Genomic DNA, 13891 nt, shown 5'->3' with positions numbered 1-13891 from the left:
AACCACTCGGCCACCGGGCCACAGCGACATTAGTCAAATTTTCCAAGTATATGCACTTCCTACTGAAGGCTTGTGGCGCCCCCTAGCCATCTCTAAGGTAGAACAGTATGGTTCGAACCTTCTATCTGGATCATTCTCATGATGATACCGAGCTAGCGAGAGAGATGGCGCTGCCAATCAATACTATGAAGTATTTGAACAAATTAAATTATTAGATGGCTAGGGGGCGCCACAAGCCTTCAGTAGGAAGTGCATATACTTGGAAAATTTGACTAATGTCGCTGTGGCCCGGTGGCCGAGTGGTTCAGGCACCTGCCGCGATAGCAGAGGACGCTGGTTCGATTCCAGCCTGGGGCACTGGAGGCCTTGGTCACTTTTTCTTAGTATATGACATTTATTTCAGTTTATAATTTATATAGTAGTGTTTCTACTTGATAAAAACAAATTAAAATATTTTCTGAAAAATAATTTAATTTGTTCAAATACTTCATAGTATTGATTGGCAGCGCCATCTCTCTCGCTAGCTCGGTATCATCATGAGAATGATCCAGATAGAAGGTTCGAACCATACTGTTCTACCTTAGAGATGGCTAGGGGGCGCCACAAGCCTTCAGTAGGAAGTGCATATACTTGGAAAATTTGACTAATGTCGCTGTGGCCCGGTGGCCGAGTGGTTCAGGCACCTGCCGCGATAGCAGAGGACGCTGGTTCGATTCCAGCCTGGGGCACTGGAGGCCTTGGTCACTTTTTCTTAGTATATGACATTTATTTCAGTTTATAATTTATATAGTAGTGTTTCTACTTGATAAAAACAAATTAAAATATTTTCTGAAAAATAATTTAATTTGTTCAAATACTTCATAGTATTGATTGGCAGCGCCATCTCTCTCGCTAGCTCGGTATCATCATGAGAATGATCCAGATAGAAGGTTCGAACCATACTGTTCTACCTTAGAGATGGCTAGGGGGCGCCACAAGCCTTCAGTAGGAAGTGCATATACTTGGAAAATTTGACTAATGTCGCTGTGGCCCGGTGGCCGAGTGGTTCAGGCACCTGCCGCGATAGCAGAGGACGCTGGTTCGATTCCAGCCTGGGGCACTGGAGGCCTTGGTCACTTTTTCTTAGTATATGACATTTATTTCAGTTTATAATTTATATAGTAGTGTTTCTACTTGATAAAAACAAATTAAAATATTTTCTGAAAAATAATTTAATTTGTTCAAATACTTCATAGTTATAAAATTACTAATATTTCTTTTTTTCATAAATATTTGGATAAAATATGAATAATATGTACAACCTACTAAAAATGTGACGTCACACCAGGGGGGGGGGAGTGGTTTGCCAAATGTGACCAAGTGTAACAATGAGGGGGAGGAGGGGTCAAACCTAGAAATTCGTGTGATATTATTAATGAATGACCCCTAATCTCAAACACGATTAGTTAAAGAAGACGTTTGTAGGCGGGTAAAGTCGAGTAATAAATAGAATACAGTAGAGTCCGGTTATAACGACGCCCAAGGGACCGCTGATATTACGTCGTACTAACCGGACGTCGTACAAAACGAACTGCCAATTTTAATATATTTTGTAATCAAAATAATTACATCATTTTGTATTTATTAATACTTATGCGATAATCAAAGAAAAGAAAACATTTCTTTTAAAATATTTATTTACGTTAGTGTTATACGACACCTTGTCTTAAATGGAGAGACTTGTGTGTTTCGAAGAAGCCACTTTTCAAGGTACGCGTACTCACTCGTCATCCGCAAATTACTCGAATCCCGTAAAATATAAAGTCGTAATTCTTGGGGATCTAATCAAGATGACGTTGTTTTATCACACAGTTCCTATGGCCACCTCCTGTGTCCATCATCAGATCAGCTCGAAGGTACTTAACTACCAAAATATGTATTGCATTGTCACCCAATACTTACATAATTATGTAGGTATGTGAAGTTTAAGCTCAATTGAATAATGGGAATTGGGTTTTATTTAGTTTGCAAAATTACGAAAAGTCACATGACTATTTCATCTTGCTCCGTATAGGCAAAAGGGGGAGGGTAGTTGGATGCGCGGGACGGAGTAAGCTTCTTACCAACAATTTATTTGTAAAAAGTAAAAACTACATCGCTCGTCGTTGTAACCGGACTTGATGGACGGATTTTGAGTCAATTTCCGTCGTTAAAAGCAATCGGTCGTTATAAGCGGAGTCGTAATAAACGGTTGTGCTTTCATAGCAGCTTGTACTAAAACCAAACAAGTGCCTATACTTTCGTCGCTATAAGCGGTTGGTTGTTATATGCGGAGTCGTACTAACCGGACTCTACTGTATATAACTAAGCTTATATAATAAGTATATTAAGGTTACGACTTTTATAACCTTCACAATTCACATGGTATGTAACGTCAACGATCATAAAAATTCGGTGTTGATAAATATATTACAGTTCGTCGCTACTACCTTTGCCATTTATTCAGAAGCGGTAGGGGGGAAGTCTTGAATTATTTCGTTAGGTTCGAAACGAATTTTATACGAGTTTTTTTTAAATACAAATTACCTGTTAAAAATACCTGTTAAAAACAAACATTTTTCTAATACAAAATTCGCTCTGAAACCACCGAAATAATACAAGTGACTCTTTCAGTACCTGGCCCCATGCTAATTTTCCCCTATTATTTCACGCCTTGTCAGCAATGTCATGAGCAGTCAGTAAAAATATTAAAAAGTACCGTTTCGAGCTCCTATTTAATTATAATCTCAAATAAGAAAATCTGCAGTGAAGCGACACATAACAATGAAACATCGTTTATTTTTCCTTTGAAACAAAGGAAGGCGATCCCTGTTGTCATTTCCTGCAGAAAGACTTGGTTAAAATCTATAAACAACGCTTTTCCTGGATCTAAATTCAGCGATCACCATTATAATAGCAATATGATACAAAATTCTGCCAAAAAAGCGACGAACTTTTAAATTTATAGACATTAAAAACTTCCAAACCTATAGTCTGTATCTCTAGATAGGTATTTAAATAAAAGTAAACAACATCTACCCTCAAATGGCTCCTTAAGCCAGTTGAGGGTAGATGAAAACATTACATGATGAAATAATGTATGTAGGTTAAAGTCAGGTCGATCAGTGACAGATTCAGGCGGTTTTGTATTTGGTTTGTTAACCAATAAATGTTATGTACAAATTATTTGTTTACTTTTATTTAAATACCTAAAGATACAGAGTATATGATATGTATTTTCTTTTAAGGGAATTTAAAAATGCTCCCTTAGTAAATGCTTACAACAGCTCCCTTTAAATGCTTACGAAATGGTTTTATTAGTACGCCTCCGTGCCCTGACTAATTTGAAAAGTTTTGTCCCATCTCCCATCCGACTGATATCAAACATGGCATTCAGGTACGAAAAAATTACTTCAATTGTCAACTCGCAGGAAATCGTCAAGTGGTTAATATCTTCAACCATTAAAGCAAAAAAAAAAAACTTGATCTAAATCGAATTAGAACAGTCCGACAAATACACAAGTACAAACGTTATAAAAACTTTTACAAAAAAAAAGAAAACCGACTTCAAAAAGGATAAAATAAAATATAATCCGTTTTTAAGTATATGCGTTACTAACTGATATGTTTGAAGTCGGTGCCAAGCCAAATTTGAAGCATAACATGATTTTAGGGCGATCCGATAACAATGTTTGCCATAACAAGGATTGCCTTACACGACAGCAATTATCATACTTTCTGTAGATACCTAAGAACCCACTGTCAATCCACCTTGGCGCAGTCCGTACCATGTTTGTCGGTACTAGTATAAAACCAATGCGATTGCTGATATGTTTTTTAAAGAGCAATTTTTACTATTTTTCGAACTGTCCATAGTACTCAGGTGTGGGATTGGGACTGAGTTATTTCCCGCCTCTTATCCAGAGAACTTGATTTCAAAATATAAAACAATTCAAGAACCATCTACAGGGCTTTAACTTTTTACCTGCATGGCAAATTTCACCAGTTTACATGGCAGTTGTTTAGCTGAAAAGGTGACAAAGAGACAGACAGAATTACTTTCACTATTATAATACCGATTAGTACAGTTGTAATGAGATTTATAGACATAAAGCTGATTATTTTTGACCGGTATTGTTACTATTTGTCTTGGCACCGACTTCAAACATATCAGTTAGTAACGCATATACTTAAAAACGGATTATATTTTATTTTATCCTTTTTGAAGTCGGTTTTCTTTTTTTTTGTAAAAGTTTTTATTTTTCCATTTTTAATTGTAAGGCATTGTTAACAGCTTATGAGTGACGCGTGACGCATGAATGAAAATAATAATGATGCGTAGCACTAAATTCGTAATCATTCCTGTCACTACAGTGCACAAACACAAAATCCATCCTCCGCCCCGCCACTGACCCAATCCCTCAACCCCCAGATCACTCAACCTCACAGCACATCAACCCCTGATCACGGAACCCCTCGACCCTGAAGCCTGAACCACCAACCCTTCAACCGCCATTTCCCGACTCCTCATGCAGTAGCCTTACCATAAGTCTAACACTGACATATTCGCTAGCGTGTGCGTAACTTACTTTCTATGCGTCTCGCTCGTACTGGCATCCTATTAGTGCGAGCGAGATGTATAGAAAGTAAGTTACGAAGACGATAGCGAAGATGTAGTGTCAAACTCGTGGTAAGGCTACAGTTGTACTTCATCAAATGGGTTATTAACGGGAGGAAATGTTTGAGTTACTATAAAAAACAACGATGTCGCCACACTCGTACCTTTAAAAATTGAGGAGTTCCCTCATTTCCTTATGAATTCCGTCACCAGATTATAACCAACAATATTATGGGAACACCTTGGAGGTAACTTCGTTCAAACAAAAAAATAATTAAGTACTCAAATCGGACCACGGGTTCCGGAGTAATCTACACTTATAAAATCACCATCATTTATCATCAACAATCATCATCATCAGGTCCACTCCATCAAATTAGTGGTTTTTAAGAGGAAATGCTTGATTTGCTTAAGACAATACCCAAATCACCATACATGTGCCTTTAAAAATTGAGGAGTTCCCTCAATTCTTCACGGATCCCATCATCAGAATAGCACCAGATTAATGTGGGACGCTCTTGGAGGCAGTTCCCTTCAAACAAAAAAATAATTGCTCAAATCGGACCACGGGTCTCGGAATAATCGCTGAACGTCGTACATTTTAAGAAATCGTCATGATTATCATCAAAACAATCATCATCATCAGGTCCACTTCATCAAATTGGTGGTTTTCGAGAGAAAATGCTCGAGTTGCTTAAGAAAACACCCAAATCACCCTACATGTGCATTTAAAAATTGAGGAGTTCCCTCAATTCCTCATGGATCCCATCATCAGAACAGCACCAGATGGGACCACCTTGGAAGTACCTCCTTTCGAACAAAAAAAGAATTACTCAAATCGGCCCACGGGTCTCGGAGTAATCGATGAACATACATAAAAAAAAAAAAACATAGCCACAACCGAATACAGAACCTCCTCCTTCTATGAAATGGAAGTCGGTTAAAAATCATCTGAAAATGGCGGATTTTAACATACATCCCCCCGAACCAATGTTTTTATACTCTAATTCATCTCATTTGTGAATTGGTCCCCTCTTATATGCTTTTCAAAGAAAATTCAGCCTATAAATGCTTTCGTTATTTAATTACGTTTTAATCAACGCCTACCTGTTATCTTGTAGCAAACAAACAACTTCAATTAACTGACGCCTACAGAGTATTGAATGTCTGAATGGTACTTATTTATAAGTACCTACCTATTTTTATGAAATGTGTCAAAAACATAGGGGTTGTAAAAGAGATTATCGTAGAGAATACCTACGCTAAAAAAATCGGTTCAGGCATTCAGAAGTTATGGTGGAATAAAGAAACTCACATAAAAACATGAACCCTGAAAACAATACACTCTGTTTTTTGGGCAGTCGTGTAATAAGCATGTTTTGTAGGAAACACTTTTGTTCTGTCATTATAACTTATAACACCTATTTTTAACCGACTTCAATTTCATAGAAGGAGGAGGTTCTGTATTCGGTTGTGGCTATTTTTAATTGTGTTATCGTAGATAATACGCTAAAATAAGCATGTTTTGAAGGAACTGATCTTGATGATTCTACTAAGTAGAACCTTAAAAAGTGCCTTGTTGAATATTAAATCAAGTCACTCGGTGAGCTATCTGAGCATAAACGCTAATGAAATTCCACCAGGTAATATAAATTAAGGTAGCGTCGATCGATAGTTGCATGCGGATTTTATACGGTATCATTACATCTATAAGGCTTATTATTAACCGGGCAACTAAAATATTAAACAGGAACTTTCACTGGGCATATAATAATATAATTTGGCTGTGCATTAATATTTTAGCACCAATAAATTTATATTAGCCTCAAATTTAAGCATCATATTATTAAAAAACTGGCAGCAAAATCAAGCCACCCAAAAAAAATATAGGGAACTTGAATTGATAGGTTGGCGTCTAAAATAATAAGTTGGCAACTAATATTGTAAAGCGATCATAAAATTTGGTTGTTTATATATTTTGTGGATAAACAGAATACCTAAGATACCTATAAACATAAGCTTTAAATACTCCATTTTTAAATAATTTAAATTTAAACATATGCATACCTAGTACTTTAAATTGACAAATTTCCTAATCCACAAAACACCACAAATTTATTTACGTATAATACCCTACTATACTTATAGTTGAAATTCCTAATCATGAAACACCTAATGACCATTATACCATTACGTCTTTAAATTTTGATTTACTAATTTCAATAGTTACCACGTTCTGCCAGAGTCAAAAGATAGGTGCGACGACGAGCGAAGCGAGGAGGAGGGTGTTAGCTTGACCGTGTAATGACAAAACAAAATATTTTAAAAGAACTTCATTTTTAAATTAATAGATAGCCGTTTTCTTTTTAAAATGTGCTTCTTAAATAGTCTCCAATATAATAATTCAGTTGCCAAATAAATATTTGGTACCTGCCTAAAAATAATCAAAAGCTGTAACGGCATTAAAAAAACAACTCATATTGATATATTTTAAGGTTCCATTTTAGTTGCCAAACTATTAATTTTAGTACCCATTTCTATTATTTTAAACTACCAAAATTCGATTAATTAGTTGACCGGTTAAATACGTGCCCATCTATAATAGTAGTTTTTCTACTCGTCGACTGTAATTCTTGAATTAAGATTTCGTATACCAAACTGCATTTGGGTACTTTTAATGTATTGGCTCCCAACTCAACTATAATATTCATTTCGATACAGTTTAGTCAACTATAATGAAATTGACCAATCACAGCTCAAATTAATTATTTATTTTAGGTTGTATTGTAGGAACAATTGCTTCATAAGTCAGAAACGCGCATGTGTCACCCTTAATATAGGAACATCCATAGACTACGAAAACCGCTTAGCGTTACTTGTTAGTCTCCATCTACGGTGGCTAAAATCGAGAAAAAAAATGTTTAAAAATTGAATTTAGCGCGGAGCAAGTACCAGGGCCTCATGAGTTACAAGGTGTCGTTAACCAACGCGGCCGGCCGCGGCGGCCGGGGCGCGTACCAGTATGAAGGTATCGCGGCTGCTCGCGTATCTTAGCTGCATACTGTTGGTTTGTTTACCTATATGATTCTACTAGTTTGAAGTATTATTTTTGTTGACGCGTAGAAAAAGTATTGTATACTATAGTGATATAATCAAGCTTTTCAATCACGTACCTTACTTAGGCAACTCAGCAAGCTTCGTTGCCTAAACACGGTACTCGACTGAAAAGCTCTCTATTATATCACGATTGTATAAATAACTTAATGGCATTATCGATCGTGGTAAATAATGAGCGGATTGCCTGACTACTTTAATTGATAGATAGGTAGATAGCTTCAATTTTCTGTGACGTAGGCGGAAAGCAGAATAAAAGAGTAGGTAGATTTGAAATCGTTACTCTTGAAATACCTGTTTTTGATAAGTAATAACTATAATAATAGCTACATAAAATTATTAATAGTTCCATAGGTTTTGCGTATTTAGTTCTGTTTCTAATACGTAACCAACATTATGAACATTATTTTAATATGAAATTGACGACCAGGAGAGGTTTTCTCTATTAGAGACTCGATTTTCATTTTCAGATCGATTTTATTTGATTGGATATTATTGAAACATCATATTATTTTTTATTTTACTTTTAAGGTAGGTAATTAATCAATAGGGTAGTCTGTTCGGAAAGAGAAGAGTCGTGGAATGTATTGGGCCCCATACATTCCAATAATTTATAATAGTATATATCCAGAGCTGGGCACCGTTAATCAAAAAGTTAACTTCGTTAATCATTAATCCGTTAAATAAAAAGTTAACTTCGTTAAACGTTAAAACGTTACTTTTCAAAAGTTTTAACGGAAGTTAAAGTTAAAAGTTAATCGTTAACTTGAAATCGTAAATATACGCAATAAGAAATAAAACTAGGAGAAATAATCATAAATTTTGATTTTTATTAAGAGCCAACAGGAGCGGTTATTTCTCCATACAAACGTACTCGACTGTTTCCTCCGTCGGTTTTGATGCTAGAGCAATGATTTTTTCATAACAGATTAATATTGTCAATATCTGTGTCGGACCGTTTTGCTTTTTTGGATATTTTTGTTTTTTAAGGCCCTATAGGCCTTCAAAAATGGCAAAAATGGCCTAATTGACTATGCCGCAATGAGAGGCGTAGTATTCAAAACTGATATTAATTAGCCAAAAAATCAAAACAGTCCGACACAGATAATTTCATAATCATTTAGATTTCCAAGTTTGGTTAGGATTGGTTAAGTTTTGGAGGAGGAAACAGTCGAGTACGAAACCTCGATTTTTGAGATTTTAGGATTTTTCGCCTTGTCCTTATCGCACTAGTTTTAGGAGCCGCTTCCGTTAGCGAGACGGGTATATTTACCTAAAATATTTAAAACTCAGCTCCTGTTCCGTCTTAAAGACTAATCTACTAATTAGCATGGTAATCATTACTAATTAATAATAGCATAGCCAATAAAAATATTCTTTGCTAGCATCTGCCATAAGGTGCATGTTCCCCTTTATGAACATGAGCATATTAAAATTGTCATCTGATAGCGACGCCCGTTTTGGAGAAAAAATATCTTTTCCCGCCGAAAACAGGCGTTCCACAGCAGCACTCTAAGGTATACCAAGTGTTATATTTGAGGCAGCGCGCGGCCTTGGTGTGAGTAAATACTTAGGTATTAACGATTAACGGACTTAAGAAAAGTTAACGGAAGTTAACAAGTCCGTTACAGGTTTTTAAAGTTAACTTAAAAGTTAATCCGTTACTCGAAGACTTAACTTCGTTAATTAACGATTAACGGATTAACGAGTTAATGCCCAGCTATGTATATATCCTATACTATAATTAAGATAAGTGAATAAATTAAAAATACATTAAAAAAGAAGCAGAAAGAGGTAAATATATACCCAAGAATGAATGGTCTACCTAATTAGTTTAATAAATACTCATAGTCGCAGATCTAATGCTGCTTTACCTACTTGAAAATAACTAGTAAAATTTGCTCCTTGTAAATAGCAATGAAACTGATTCCTTGTTATTGCATTAATGGAGGTTTTCGGCTGTAGGGATAGTCATAAATTTTGTGTCGGTACCTAAATGTAATTCAAGTTTCCGATTACAGATTGTTCTGTGAAATATGAACAGTCACTGTGGCCTGCTCCCTTATCCATTATATCTAATTGGGACCAAAAACAACATTTTTAAATTTTCTACCAATAGGTATAGTGGTATGTAATAGGTTTAAAGTTGAAAACAAAAGGCATCCAGGGTGTGAAAGTTTCTATACCGAGTAAAACAATGTGGTATTCAATAAAAATCCATAATTCTTTCAAAGAGCTGTTCGACAGCGACCCGCGCGTGACGTACGTCGTCGGTCCGGGTCCACTGACGTAGGCACCCATGCCCTTTTCCTCCCACACAATTCAAACTGCTGCCTACACCAATGCGAAATGTTTCTACCATTGTCATTCCACTCAAAAAGAACCTATGCTAATTATAGTAGGCGGTACAACAATCCCTAAACCCCAGATCTATTAATATCACAGATTATCGACAAAGTATCCAATTCCAACGTAACGCATAACAAAATACGTAAATTGATATGTATTATTAAGGATTACAGATCTCGTATGCCTATATTAAAGCAATATGATCTCACTAATAGGTTTATAGTTTATAAACAAACGCGTCCACATAATAATAATTAGTTAAGGGGTCGAGTAACAGGTTTCGCGTCGAAATAATTGGTAATGGCGACTCTGGAGCGCGACTGAAAGCTGTGGAGCGGGCATGTTTGTGTGGCGTAGGGTGTGGTGTACGCACCGTTTAGAGCCGCCGGGGAGTCGCGAACATATCCGCAATCTGCCAAGCACTTTTATTTTCACTACAGGCACTGAAACGCGGTTGAGTTCGTGGAAGTGTTGGAGGAAAGATGCGAAGCCACCAGCTGTGTTCTGTTAAGGCGGGCCTGCGCACTGAGCTCTATCGATCCGAGAGCCATCCATTCACACGCGGCGGTTCCACCGCCCACATAACGTTCCGATTCTATGTTATACACCAATCATCATCAGATAACGCGATATTAGCACTGGGCCTCTCGAAACACTTCACTTGGACACTAATAATGCTGGCGCGATAAAAGCGGCGGTGGAAAAATATGGCTCTGGTAGATATGTGGATAAATTACCAAGCCCATGATTACTGCGCCGTTACTTTTTAAATAGGGTATGCTAAGTTCGGGTGGAATTCTTGTTTGAGCGTGTCCTAGTACTTCGCCGGGTGTCGCCCACACGCCGGTTATCGCGTAAACAGCGCCCGAATGCTAATGACGTTGTTCTCACGCTTTTACCCTAAATGCATTATCTACATTTAAAAAATTAATCAATTATGTACTCTGTTGCGTAAGGATAAGGTTCACAATTAAATTAGTTTTCAAATGTAGTTGTTGGGGATGTCTCTATGCGTGGTACAGTTACGATAACGCGGTTTTGTGTTACATTCGGTTCAGTGCCTGTCGCTTTAAGTTACTAGTGCCTTTTATGTCCTTGGTACTTAGACTAATAGCTAATTATTTCAATGAAACACTATAGGTATAGTATAGGTACATAAACTATTAAGTATTGAATATGTCTACGTAGATACCTCTACGATTCGTAGCATCCCACGTATCTTCGTAGCACTTGAGTCTGAAAGGCTCTTCGCTGGATTCTTGAGCTTTTTTCGTAGGTATGAGTAGATATTTCTGGCGTGGCCTTGGCCATTCCAGTTCCATTTCTATTCTTATTCTTTTATCACCCACCCACCCAACACTTAATTTAGTTGGTAGGTAAGTATTACCAACTAAATAGTTTTCTATTACTTATCGATTAGACAAGAATTCAGTATTAAAAATGCTCGATGCTTTACGATTACCTCGTTGCAGGAGGCCTAGCCAAGATGACAATCATTGATAGAAAACGACAACGGAAACTTAAATAATGTATGGAAATAGTCTCGTGACTTTCCGTAGCATTCTGGAAGACAGAGGGGCTACCGCGAAAACCGAAATTCGCAAATTGCGGGGATCTTACTCTTTTACTCCAATGAAGGCGTAATTAGAGTGACAGAGAAAAATGCCCGCAATTGACGATTTTCGGTATTGGCGGTAGCCCTACAGATACATATTTTGCTTTTCGTTTGGCCATTTATTTGTCGATGTACCCACGATGGTACGGTACAATATTACTGTACGGTTACCATCAGTTTGTCACTGACATAAACGCCGTCGAGAACGTAATTTACTTTCTATACATCCCGTTTGCACTAATATGCGAGTGCGAGCGAGATGTATAGAAAGTAAATTACGTTCTCGACGGCGTTTATGTCAGTGATAAACTGATGGTAACCGTACTGTACTACGTACTTACTACTATAGTGGGTAGGAAACGTTACAGATTTACCTTATTGGTCGCTAACCCATATCGCGGCGGCTGGAATTGTAGACCGGTACTTACGCCAAATTAATCTTGCGAGCCTACTCAGGTACTCGCCCTCCTTTCGAGTGTTTAATTATCGTGCTTGGAACACAATTAGGATAACCAGCGCCCTGGTCATTCATTCCCACTTTAGCAGGTATTCCTGTATTACTGGAAATAAAGACAAGTAGGTATTATTTGTTATACGGGAGTTAAGTTCTTGTTTACCACGTCTTTAGCAAGAGAATCGTTCCAAAAATGAAACAGGAGAGCAGCGATTGGTTCGAAATGTAGTAGTCAACTTTTATAACGACTCGATACGCTCGCACGAGGTTTCAAGGCACGAATACGATACATTAGGCACTTAGGCAGGTACCTACAAGTTCTGTCTGACATTAAGTTATTAGCTTTTGCCCGCCACTACGTCTGCGTGGGATGATGATGGGGATAATGATTGAAAAAAACATCATATGTCCTTCCTCGGACCTCAAGCTACCTTCATATCAAATTTCACCTAAATGGCTCAGTAGTTTAAGCGCGAAGAGGTAACAGGCCGCGTAGCCAAGATGCCGATCGCTTACGCTCCGTAGCGATCGAAACGCAACTGTCACTGTCGCACTAATGTGGAAGAGTGATAGAGAGACATAATGCTTTTCGTTGTCGAAGCGATAGCGATTGTAACCTTGGCTACGCCGGCTGTACGGTTACCATCAGTTTGTCACTGACATAAACGCCGTCGAGAACGTAATTTACTTTCTATACATCCCGTTTGCACTAATATGCGAGTGCGAGCGAGATGTATAGAAAGTAAATTACGTTCTCGACGGCGTTTATGTCAGTGACAAACTGATGGTAACCGTACAGATAGACAGACTTACTTTCGCATTTATAGTACCGTTGTACAGTTTAAGTTTACCCTTTATTTTCGGTACAAATGAGTATGTGCGATAATTTTTTGCAGTTCGAATGTCGAATTTTTTTTCCAACTGATCCGTTATTATTTCCAGAGACGTGTTTGGTTAGTCTGAGTCAGACCTAATTTACGTACATTTTTAAACAACTCATTCCCTATAATCTTATATAATATTCAAAGGGAATTATTAAAGAGGACAGAAAGTGAAACAAATCTTTCGAAGCCAATAATTTTTAATAAACCACTTATTTTTACTTTATAGCACTGTACAGTTTATAGACACTTTGTAAAAAACATACCTAATGCTACACCCACATACCCCCAACATACTTCGCTACTCGATCAGATCGATACTAAAATTATTAGATGAACAAATTAGTGTGGGGATAGCACTTTCAACAAAGGGCTCATTTAGACGATCCGAGAACTTGCATGCGTTTCATTATATTGCGGGTTTTGATCGGTCGGTTGAATTGGACGTAACAAACAGTCCGCAATGTAAGTAAGTATAATCGCATGCGAGTTCGCGCGCCGTCTAAATCAGTCCTAAGGGTAACAGACTAGGTAGCACGATCGCATTAATCTCATCGTTACATACTTTACGTAAGAATTAAGATATAACGTCGGCTAAAGTCGCAAACCTCGTAACTCCATTATACAGGACATCAGGGATTTTCTACTTTATTTAATAACACCTAAGGTTGCAAATCACGTAACTCCTCCGGAGGAGTTACGAGTTTTGCGGCTATAGCCAACAAAAACGCGATCATACTAGGTACTTAGTCAGGAAATAACTGATACATTTGTACAATAAATAGGCACAAATTTGAAATAATCAGTCATATCTTAAAAATCCTTGTACACCATTAAAAACG

The 13891-nt window shown here is 37.3% G+C and overlaps 1 protein-coding gene across 3 annotated transcripts in view; it reads right to left on the bottom strand.

The window, feature by feature from the left end:
* The window catches only part of LOC134793119 (receptor-type tyrosine-protein phosphatase N2), a 30790-nt gene extending 19993 nt beyond the window's left edge, over positions 1 to 10797 (bottom strand). The window contains exon 1 of one of the 3 annotated variants that reach the window (XM_063764662.1): positions 10473 to 10797. The gene's annotated coding sequence lies outside the window, so the exon portion shown is untranslated. The remainder of the gene's footprint in view (positions 1 to 10472) is intronic. The other 2 variants (XM_063764663.1, XM_063764664.1) reach the window with 2 other exon arrangements.
* Positions 10798 to 13891: the final 3094 nt, after the last annotated feature.

Source organism: Cydia splendana, chromosome 8, assembly GCF_910591565.1.
Source record: "Cydia splendana chromosome 8, ilCydSple1.2, whole genome shotgun sequence".
Lineage (NCBI taxonomy): Eukaryota > Metazoa > Arthropoda > Insecta > Lepidoptera > Tortricidae > Cydia > Cydia splendana.
Note: the sequence above shows the minus strand (reverse complement) of the source record. Positions and strands in the feature narration are given on the sequence as shown.